Genomic DNA, 11817 nt, shown 5'->3' with positions numbered 1-11817 from the left:
ACGTGTACATAATGCCTTTCTGACTGAGAAATTTTAACTGCAGATTCTTGCCTAAATAGTGAAATGGTTACATCTGTAAACAAACTATTAAACAGTGGACAGAAATGCACACTGCACCAATTTTTAGATGGGCCAGAAGTTTCAGCATCCGGAAGGATCCTAACACATATACACACCTCTTCCCTGTGGAATAGACACCAGTAATTTCCAATTGATGGAAGATCAACTGGAAGACCGACTCTTTTAGGGCTGTCAAGCATTTAAAAACTATTGTGATTAATTGCATGATTAAAAATTAATTGTGATTCAGATTGTGCAATTAAACATCACCTGTTAAACCATAAATTCATTTATATAAATATTTTGGATGGTTTCCACATTTTCAATATATTATTTCAATTTACAACTCAGAATCCAAAGTGTACAAGTGCTCACTTTGTATTATTTTTTGCGCATTCTCGTGCTGTATATGCTAACCCATGAACTGCAAATGCAGGAGGAGGAGAGGCAGCTAGGCAGCGCAGCAACGAGAGCGATGACGACATGGACACTGAATTCTCCTAACCCGGACCCTGCATTTTGGAGCTACTGCTGGTAATGGTGAGGTCTACCCATGAACGCCGATTTTGGGCACGGGAAACAAGCACAGACTGGTGGGGACCGCATAGTTTTGCAGGTGTGAGACGATTCGCAGTGGCTGCAAAACTTTCGCATGCGTAAGAGCACTTTCTTTGAACTTTGTGACTTGCTTTCCCTGCCCTGAAATGCCATAATACTAAGATGAGAGCAGCCCTCACAGTGGAGAAGCGAGTGGCAATAGCCCTCTGAAGCTTGCAACGCAGACAGCTACCGGTCAGTCGGGAATCAATTTGGAGTGGGAAAATCTACTGTGGGGGCTGCTGCGATGCAAGTAGCCAAAAGCAATCGTTAAGCTGCTGCTACGAAAGTTTGTGACTCTGGGAAACATGGCAGGTCATAGTGGATGGCTTGCTGCAATGGGATTCCCTAACTGTGGGGGGCCATAGATGGAACCCATATCCCTATCTAGGCCCCAGAGCGCCAGGGCACCCAGTACGTAAACCGCAAGGGTACTTTTCAATGGTGCTGCAAGCACTGGTGGATCACAAGGGACGCTTCACCAACATCCACGTGGGATGGCCAGGAAGGGTTCATGACGCTCGCGTCTTCAGAAGCACTAATCTGTTTAAACGGCTGCAGCAAGGGAATTACTTCCCAGACCAGAAAATAACAGTTGGGGATGTTGAGATGCCTGTCGTTATCCTGGGTGACCCAGCCTACCCCTTGATGCCATGGCTCATGAAGCCATACACAGGCAGCCTGGACAGTGTCAGGAGCTGTTTAACTACAGGCTGAGCAAGTGCAGGATGGTGGTAGAGTGTTGCATTTGGCCGTTTTAAAGGACGCTGGAGATCATTACTTACTTGTTCAGACCTCAGCCAACCAATGTTCCCGTTTGCTATTGTTGCTTGCTGTGTGCTCACAATCTCTGTGAGAGTAAGGGGGAGACCTTTATTGCAGGGTGGGAGGCTGAGGCAAATCACCTGGCCGCTGAGTACGAGCAGCCAGAGACCAGGCGATTAGAAGAGCACACCAGGAGGCGGTGCGCATCAGAGAAGCCTTGAAAACGAGTTTCAACACGGCCAGTGTACGGTGTGACTGCTGTGTTTGTTCCCCTTGATGAACCCTCCCGCCTCTATTGACTCATTCCCTGTAAGCAACCCACCCTTGCCTTTACTACAGCTGGCTGAAGGAAATAAAGTCAGAATCGTTTAAAAATCATGTATTCTTTATTAAAAGTCACTTATACTGTTTAAAAATCATGTATTCCTCCTTAAAAGTCATTCCCTGTAAGCAACCCACCCCTCCCGCTTGGATGTATTCTTTATTAAAAAGTAATTATAAAAGAGGAGAGAAGAATTATCGGTATCCCTGCATGCTGTGGTTTGGGAGGAGGATTGGAGGAAAGGAAAAGCCACATTAGCACATTCAACTTAATGACAGCCTTTTGGTTGGACTGTCCATAGAGGTGGGTGAGCGGGTGCAGAAATCCTTCCCCCACGCGTTCTAAACACGTCTGGGTGAGGGAGATATGGAACCTGGGGAGCTTGAGGTGGTTAGGCATGGGCTTGCAGTGGCACTCTCTAACCCCACTGCTGTTCCTGAAGATACACCATGCGTCTGAGGATATCAGTTTGATCACGCAGCAGCTCCAGCGTTGCATCACGCCACCCTGATCTTCCTGCCTACACCTCTCATCTCGAGCGTCCTCCTTCCTCCGTTGGTCCCTCCTGTCCTCACGTTGGTCCCTCCTGTCCTCACGTTCACTGCCATCGTTCCTGGTATTTTGATAGCACATCCCTCCACTCGTTCTGATGAGCTCTGTCTCTGCAGGTTACTTCCATTATTTCTGAAAACATATCATCTCGAGTCTCTTCTCCTCCACCTTATCTGAGCTAGCCTTCGGGATGGGGTAGGGAGGCCAGAAAAGTGTGCAGCTGCATGGGGGAGGGAAAACAGGGAGAGAAAGTATGTAGTGCTCTTTTTCGATTCTCAGGAGACTGCATTGTTACCTGTGCTGATGAGCTCTGCGTGGTCACCTGTGCTGATCAGAGCTCCACGCTGGCCAAACAGGAAATTGCATTCAAAAGTCCGCGGGTCTTTTCCTGTTCCTGTTTACCTGGCCAGTGCATCTGAGTTCTGACTGACAGCTGTCCAGAGCGGTCAGTGGTGCACTGTGGGATACCTCCCGGAGGCCAATAACGTCGATTTCCGTCCACACTACCATTATTCCGATTTAGTAATATCGATTTTAGGGTTACTCCTCTCATTTTGATGGAGTACAGAAATCGATTTAAAGAGCCCTTTAAATCGATTTACAGAGCAGGGTAGTGTGGACGGGTGCAGCGTTAAATCGATTTAACTCTGTTTAAATCGATTTAACCACGTAGTGTAGACCAGGCCCCAGTTCAGGAGCAATCCAGACCAATGAGGGGTTGTATCACCGCTTACTCTGTAACCTTGGGTGCCTTACAATGCTTTGCTGCTCCCACCCTGAGATGCTCACAACCAGCTCACAAGCATACAGGTCACACTCTGAAATGTCTGTGTGCCAGGCAGGCCTAGTTCAGCAGCCCTGACCCCAGCAACTTGCCTACAGCCCCGACCCCAGCAACTTGCCTACAGCCCCACATGCCCATTCTGGCTTCCACCAGCCTTGATTACAACCAGTAAGGTGTCCCCAGTGCACACTCAGACCTGCATTTTTCCAAAACTGTGTGTGCTATAGTGTCCAGCCCTCTCCTAGACAGTTCAGAGAAATAAGGTTCATTTGCTGAGCTGAAGACACAAGAGCACATTACAGAGTATTAACTTAATTGGGGTAAATACACCCTCCCCTTTAAACACTGCATTGAATTTGTTTATGATAAAAAAAAAAAAAGTTAAACAATAGGACATAAGTGATGCCAAGTAAAAGGAATAAAGTTAGAAAGGATTAAAAGCAAATCAAAGTGAAAACATGCATCTAAAACTTAATCTAGCAAGTTACAGGCTTTGTTCAAGAATGTTTCTCTCACCAATCTTCCTTCTTCCCAGTCATGGCTGATTTTCCCTCAGTCAGGACCTTCCACAGAAGTACAAGGCACTGGCTTCCCTTATCTTCCTAGGTGAAAGATCTTGGCATAAGCGGGTTTCTCACCTATATTCAGTTTCCAGAGACTTTGACGCCCCCTTGGTTGAAACACCCACCTTTCTCAGCTTGCAAGGGTTCTGTTCCCCGTGTCAGTCTAGCGATGGATGCTAAGGATGGCTTGTATTTTTGCTTATATCTTCCATAATTCAATGACTTTGTTTCAAGAGGCAGGATGACCTCATAATGTTTTTCCCTTTCTGTGGGCTCCCCCTGCTTGTGAATGGGCCTTCGATTGTTTTGATTCTACCATGCTTAATTTACATAGGACATTTGAAATGTTCACAGGGCTCAGAGTGGAGGAGTTGGAAAAGGGAGCTGCTCTGTGGCTGCTACTGCAGCCTCGTGGATATAGTAGCCCCATCTCTGTGGTGTTCCCCCTTAGTGTGAGGGCTGGGGTGAAGAAGATACAGATCCACTGGCCCCTTTTCTGGCCTGCTTCCCTTTGCAAGACTTTCCTATGTACTAGGATGCAGGGAGCCCAGAACAAAGCTGCATGGTACACAGAGGATATGTACCCTTTGCAAGGAGTTCCCTCAGTTTTGACTGACCATCACCTGCTATGCAATGGAACTTCACTGACAGCAATAACAGCTGTGTTCAGGGCCTTCCACAATTACGGTAAGGTGAGATGAAGTAGAATTTGCTCCATATGGCAGCAAAACACGGTTACTCACCTTTGTAACTGTTGTTCTTCGAGATGTGTTGCTCATATCCATTCCAGTAGGTGTACACGCGCCGTGCGTGCACGTTCGTGCGGAGAACTTTACCCTAAGCAACTCCAGTGGGAGCAGGTGCCTAGAGTGCGCCGCAGGCGGGTGATATAATACTCCTGGCCGGCCGCCGCTCTCAGTTCCATTGCTTAGCCGCTACTCCGACAGTGGGGGAAGGTGGGCAGTGGAATGGATATGACAACACATCTCGAAGAACAACAGTTACAAAGTGAGTAACCGTGTTTTCTTCATTCGAGTGGCTGCTCATATCCATTCAGTAGGTGATTTCCAACGCTTACTAGGCGGTGGGTCGGATGAAGGCACGTGCGCAAATAACGAGCAAGAGCAGAACGCCGCACCCCTGACTGTTGAACAGGGCAGATTGAGTAGCAAAGTGTGGCACGGAGGACCGGTCGCCTGCCCGCAGATCTCCTGGATAGGCACTCGTGCGAGGAACGGCTGTCGAATGAGCCTGGGCTCTGTAGAGTGCGCCGTAACTGCTGCCTGGGGAAGCTGGGCCAGGTCGTAACAGGTCCGTAAGTACAGGGAGTCACCATGAGCGAAATCTCTGAGAGAAGACTGTAACCCGTCTAACTCGTTCCGCGACGGCAAACAAAGAGTGCGGACTACGGAATGTGTTTGGTTCTCTCTGAGTAAAAGGCGAGCACTGCGCGCACATGCTAAGAGTGTAACTGCTGCTCCTGTGGACCCGAGTGTGGTTTGGGAAAGAAGACAGGCAGGAATAGTCTTGTTGAATGAAAGCCGAGACAACTTGGAAGAAATGCGGGTGCGGCCTCAGTTGCACCTTGCCCGATGGAACACGTATACGGGGAAGCCAAGACGAGGGCGCGCAGTCCGACATGGCGCCGAGCAGAAAGTGATCTGCCACCAGATGCGCATTTCCAGGACAAGTAAAGAAGGACACGTAGCCAGCGGCTTCAAACGGGGGAGACATGAGACGGGATAACGCACGCAGTTGAAGATCCCCAGGGGGGCTGGGGCGGACTTGCGGGCTAAAGCGCTCCACTTGTGAGGATCTAGAACACCATTGGGTGCAAGAAGACCGACTGTCTTCACTCCTGGGGAAAAGTGATGGCCGCTAAATGAGACGCGAGAGAGGACAGTGCCAGGCCTTGCTCCTGAGCGACCAAAGTAATCTAGAATACGGTACTGGAAACATCGGTGGATGGAAGCGCTTGTCCGCGCACCAGCACGTAAAACGCTCCATTTGCTGCGTCTGTCGCCCTTGAGATGGTTTTTACTTCCCAAAGGACTGCCTCACTGGGAAGAGCAATGTAATCGGACGAGTTAGCCACTCAGGAGCCACGCGCGAGGTGCAAGCGACTGGAGGTCCGGGTGAAAATGGCAGGCCCGTGGTCCGGTGATCAGGTCACAGGTGAAGAGGCAGGGGACCGGTTGACTACCGACAGGTCCAGCAACAGAGAGACACAAGCGGCGGGCCCATGCCAGAGCGATCCAAAAACAAGCGGGCCCCGTCGCCTGCGAGCCTTCAGAAGGTACCTTGTGGACTAACGGAACGGGGGAACGTCCATAGAAGAGGTGCGTCGACCAGGGAATTAGAAAGGCGTCCCACCACCCGTCGCGGCCTGGACAAGAGCAGAAACACGGGCACTCCCTGTCCCTGCGCGTTGCAAAGAAGGGCCAGGGGGATGCCCCCCTGCCGGAAGAAGCAAGGGCGACGTCGTGCGAAGGACCATTCGTGGGAGCTGAAGACTGGCTGAGACGGTCCCCAGGTAATTTGAGCCCTGGGGCAAGTAGAAGCAATCAGGTGAACGCAAGTCGGGCTATGCAAAATTCGCACAGTATCGTGCTGCCCGAGAAAGAAGAGGAGAGTCGTTCGCCTGCTTCTTCACGTAGTAAACTGCCGTCGTGTTGTCGATAAAGACTGAGACAACAGCGGCCCTGGATGCTGACAATGAAACGCCGAACAACCACCGGCGGACCACTGCTCAACTCCCAGGACGTTGCATTATCAGGGCGAGTCGGGAGAAGACCAGCGCCCTGGGTCCGAGGGTCCCTAGGTGAGCCCCCCATCCAAATCTGACCGCTCCATCGAGTCAGGACAGCGAGGGCTGGGGCGATGAAATGGAAAGCCCTCGCACAACGACGGACGAATCAGCCAAACATTGAGGAGAGAAGAGGAACGACTTGTGGAAGCGTGACCACCAGGTCCGTGCGACCTATGGCCGAACAAGCGAGGGAATGATGCCAGGATTGTAGGGCCGGGGCGGAGTCGGGCGTCGCGCTGTGTGACGAAGAGTGCAGGCTGCCAATGTGCACCAAAGCAGCAGGCAAGTGCGCAGGGAGGTCAGAAGGTGCGACTGTAGCCCGCGGATGATGGCGACAGCGTCTGAACGTGCATGGAGAAGCAACCGCCCGGGCTATAGTAGAGTCCAGAACGGCTCCGATGAAATCGCTACCTCTGAGTAGGGGAAATAGAGTGGCTCTCCGCATTGAGTAGAGCCCGAGGCGGGAGAAAAAGGTGGCGTGATCATGGAGTTTCCTGGACCTCGATCCTGTGAAGGGCCCCGGATAAGCCAGTCGTCGAGGTAGGGGAAACCACGTGTACGCCGGACGCGACGGAGAAAGGCGAACCGACTACGGCGCATGCATTTGGTGCAAAACACTCTCGGGGCCGGAAGAGTCCGAACGGAAGACCGCGTGAATTGATAGTGCGCTTGCCGCCGTACGATGAAGCGGAGGAATCTCGATGGGAGCAGAGAGAGTGGAGATAATGGAAATAGGCGTCCTGCATGTGAGGGCGGCGTACCAGTCTCCGGGGAGCCAGGGAAGGGATAATGGCCCCAAGGAAAACCAGCAGCATACTATCAACTTGAGTAGGTAATGTTGAGTCCGCGGAGATCGAGGATGGGTCGGAGACCTCCCTTGGCTTTGGGGATCAGAAAGTAACGGGAGTAGAACCCCTTCCCGTCTCGTCCTCCGGCACACCTCCTCCACGGCCCTTGTCGAGGAGCGTTGCGACCTCTTGTAGGAGGATTTGCTCGTGAGAGGGTCCCTGAAGAGGACGAGGAAGGGGGGCGGGAGGGCGGGCACGAAGCAAACTGCAGGTGGTACCCAAGCCGCAGCGTGCGGAGGACCCAACGGTCCGTAGTAAGCTGGCGCCACGCCGGGAGGAAGAACGAGAGACGGTTGGAAAAGGGAGGAGATGGATCCATGGAAAAAACTGGTACAGCGCCCCCGGGCGCACCTTCAAAAGGACGGCTTCGGACCGGAGGATGGCTTGGAGGGACCTTGAGTTTGGCCCCCGTGGTTGCCAGAGTGTCGACGCCTGCCACTTCTGTTACGTCTCCTGGCAAAGTCCTGCCTTTGCCTGGGCTGCGGGAAGGGCCTGCGCTGTTGTTGCGGCCTGAACGGACGACGCTGCGTTACTGGCGTGTGCATCCCGAGGGCACGCATAATAACCCTGTTGTCCTTAGACTCTGCAGGCGGGTCTGTCTTTTCAGAAAATAGGCCCTGGCCCTCAAACGGAAGGTCCTGTATTGTGGTCTGGAGTTCCGGAGGGAGACCAGAGACCTGTAGCCAGGAGATGCGGCGCATAGTGACTCCGGAGGCGATGGTCCTAGCGGCCGAGTCAGCTGCGTCCAAAGACGCCTGCAGCGAAGTGCGCGCGACCCTTCTGCCTTCGTCCAGGAGGGCGGTGAACTCTTGTCGAGCGTCTTGTGGGAGAAGCTCCCTAAATTTAACAGCCGCCTCCAGGTATTATATGCGTAGCGGCTGAGCAGGGCTTGTTGGTTCGAAACCCGCAGCTGCAACGCTCCGGCGGAATAGACCTTACGGCCGAGCAGGTCCATACGCCGCGCCTCCCGAGACTTCGGGGCCGGAGCTTCTTGTCCATGCCGTTCCCTCTCGTTCACAGATTGAACGACGAGGGAACATGGGGCTGGATGGACGTATAGATACTCATATCCCTTCGAGGGAACCATATACTTGCGCTCCACACCCCGAGCAGCGGGGGGAATGGAGGCCGGAGACTGCCAGATGGTGGTGGCGTTCGCTTGTATGGTTTTATGAAGGGTAGGGCGACGCGAGTGGGCGCATCTGCCGAGAGTATCGTGACGACCGGGTCTGCAACCTCGGAGACCTCCTCAGCTTGGATGCTCATGTTTTGTGCAACGCGTCTGAGGAGGTCCTGGTGAGCCCTGAGGTCTAGCGGGGGGGGACCGGTGGTCGTCGTCCCGCCACTGCGGACAGGCTGTTGTCCAGTCTGGCATCGTTCGTGCGGCACGCGGCGAATGCGCTTGCATTCCGTCTTCAGGCGGTGTGTAGCGTGTGGAGACTGTTTCCTCTGCACGGGGGATCGGTGTGTGCGGAGTAGAAGAACCGCGATAGTCTGCGACCCTACGCTCTCAACACAGCCCGGAAGGCGCTGGTGGACAGTGCTAGACCCCTGGGCTTGCTGGTGCGGTATGCCCAGGGCGTCCAGACTTCCCACTGCGCGCGGACCATGTCCTGGACCCTCATGGAAAGAGCGGCGGACCTGTCAACGCTCCGGTTTTTAGACTGGCTTCCGTCTCGAAGAGACTGAACCCTGCCGAGAGCGGCCACGGTATCATATGCGCTGTCGGGGGGCGGAACGCGACTATGCGCAATCCAGCGCCCTCACGGCGACGGCCTCCTCTCGTGGTCCGGGGAGCGGGTGCCGTTGAGCCATACCAGGCTGCCGAATCTGGGACTCGACCTGCCACCAGTGCGCTGCCGAGGACGGATCGACCGGGGATCTGGACCTTCGGGTGCGCGTGAGCCGGCTCCTCGAGTCACGATGCTAGTGGTGTTTACGTGGCTGGAGTGCCGGAGGGTCCGGAAAGTCCTGGGACCCGACGTGAAGATGATCGGGCGCCGGCGTTGAGTCACCGACCGTGCCGCGGAGAGAGCGATTGTGGCCGGACTGCGCAAGCGGCTCGGCCTCGAACAGGACCTTCGCCTCTTGGACCGGATTCGTGCGTGTGGACCTGGTCGCCTGGCCGAGGTTGAGAGTGATGGTGCCGGACCCGGAGTGGAATCCTCCGGAGGGGGTGCATTATGGTTGGCTGCTCCGGGTGGCGTCCCTTCGGCTCATAACTGCCCTTGTGGAAAGTACAAACCCCACCACGTAGGTTTGCCGGGTTGGGGGCAAGCCCAGGCTTCCGTCAAGGCGATTAAGGTCCCTCTGCCGACCATAAAGAATGTCGTCGGGCCCGTCTGGACGGGACACGAGCTCAACCCCGAGATACTTGGGCCGGACATCTAAGAGACGGACTCGAACGACCTGCCCGCCCGGAGTCAACGAAGCCCCTGGCGGTGCCGCAGCGGCCGAGGCGTCGGCATCGGGCTGCTCCTCTTCCGGGAGTCACTGCTTAGCCGGGCGTCGGGATCCCTATGACCACAAAGAGTCGAGGTACGAGAAGAGCAGGACTCTTCGGGGCCCGGTGCCGGGACGGCGGATTGCCGTTGCGCTTCGGGGTTCGTGGTGCCGGAGGGATTCCGGTTGCCAGAGCCGCCGCTCCGGTGCCAACCGCTCGGAGTTGAAATTGCCGCTTCCATAAGCGAGCGTCCGGAGCCGTTGTTGGTCTACGCTCTCCTTCTTAGTTCAGCAGCGGCGACGGGCCTGGCCGGAAGGCTTTATTGCAGATGCGGCAGCTTCTCTGGGATGTGGATTCCCCAGCACTTTTAAGCAGTTCGTGGTGGATCATGGGTTGGCGTCTCGGCTTTTTACAAGGCCGAGCACGCTTTGAATCCCAGCGAACCAGGCATGCCGCCCTGCCGCCGGGCGCGGGAGAGGGCTACAGCCCCAAAACCCGCTAACTAACTAACTGTATATACACAACAACTATAAACTATAACTACAACTGTATAATACTAAGTAAACTAACAAATTAACTGCTAACCTATAACGAATACAAGACGAAGCCTAGGGACGTGGACGTCAGCATGCGCGCTCCACAGTTCCCAACGACCGACACGGCCGGTAGGAAGGAAACTTGGGAGCGGCGAGCGCGGCGTGGCCGCAGCGCCTGGTAGGGGTATATATCACCCGCCATGGCGGCGCCACTCTAGGGGGCGACCTGCCAGCCCACTGGAGTTGCTAGGGTAAAAGTTCTCCGACGAACGTGCACGCGCGGCGCGTACACCTACTGGAATGGATATGAGCAAGCACTCGAAGAAGAACAATCAGTTTTCAGAGTATAAATGACATGACTGGCATTAATATTTTACATTCTGAAAACCTAATGAATATATATATACACACACACAGTATTACGTAAAATGAATACCTGGTAAACGAATATTGCTGCTGAAAGAACGAACTCCCTATGTCCCAAAGGGTAACGCATCACATAGCACTAACTTCATGAAAAAAAGCATGTGCTGAATGAATAAATACAATTTCTGTTCACCCAATTGAAATATTTTTAAAACTGAGCACTTTTAAATGGACACCTGCTAATCTTAATGGAGCAACATTTTATACTTTTAGGAGATTTGTATACTTTGCCACTGACTTTAGTGGGTATAGGGTTGGGAAAGGAAAGGACTGATGTGTATGAAGTGTACGGCTATGACTTTAAAGCTGCATTATGGGGGGAAAGTAATTATCTTTCTTTCCTCTAGATGGTGCTGCTTTAAAATGGTTTGCAGTTTTTTAAAGGTCACATTTATGGGAGGGAAACTGGCTTCTCCCTCTCTGATCTGATAACTTCCAGTTTTTAACTCATCTTAATTAAGATGTTCAAACACATGATTGATTTCTAAATATAAAGCTTGTGAATTGTTTTTCCTTAAAGAGTTCAATCCTGCTGAGCTTATTCTAGGAGATGCTGGGTGGATTCTCAGTAGCCTTAGCGTTTAAAAAGTACATAATACCTGGTTCTGACTCTCTCCACATGCACAGACTCGTGGACCCTCAGAAAAAACTTCTCAGAAATGACAGACAAAGAAGATCACTGACTGCACTACTACCACCACTTTCTGTGCAACTGAAGGATGAGATTTAGGGAATCAGTCTCAATTTTTCCAGCATCTAATCCAGGTTCTGACACTTGCTCTTTGATCCTGGTAAATCACTAATATCTTTGAGACTCAGTTCTCCCATCCGTAAAATGGGGCAGATATTTACCTAACGGGCATTGTTAGGCAATACTGGAATGCCGGATTACAGGATCTCAAAGAGCGTGCAGTATTCTGAAGCTCACAAAGGGTCTAGAAAGAGAGGCAGACCGCTGCATAGATTTCAGGATGATTCCAAAAATGATTTATATCCTTTGGAATCTCTGTGGATGACTGGGAAAAGACTGTAGATTGCTGCTCTGGTTGGCGGAGTCAGCTAGTAGATGGAGCAAGGTGTTGCGAGGCAGACTGGATCAAATTTTGTGATGA

The sequence above is a fragment of the Chelonoidis abingdonii genome, chromosome 6 (genome assembly GCF_003597395.2).
Source record: "Chelonoidis abingdonii isolate Lonesome George chromosome 6, CheloAbing_2.0, whole genome shotgun sequence".
Classification (NCBI taxonomy): Eukaryota; Metazoa; Chordata; order Testudines; family Testudinidae; genus Chelonoidis; species Chelonoidis abingdonii.
Note: the sequence above shows the minus strand (reverse complement) of the source record.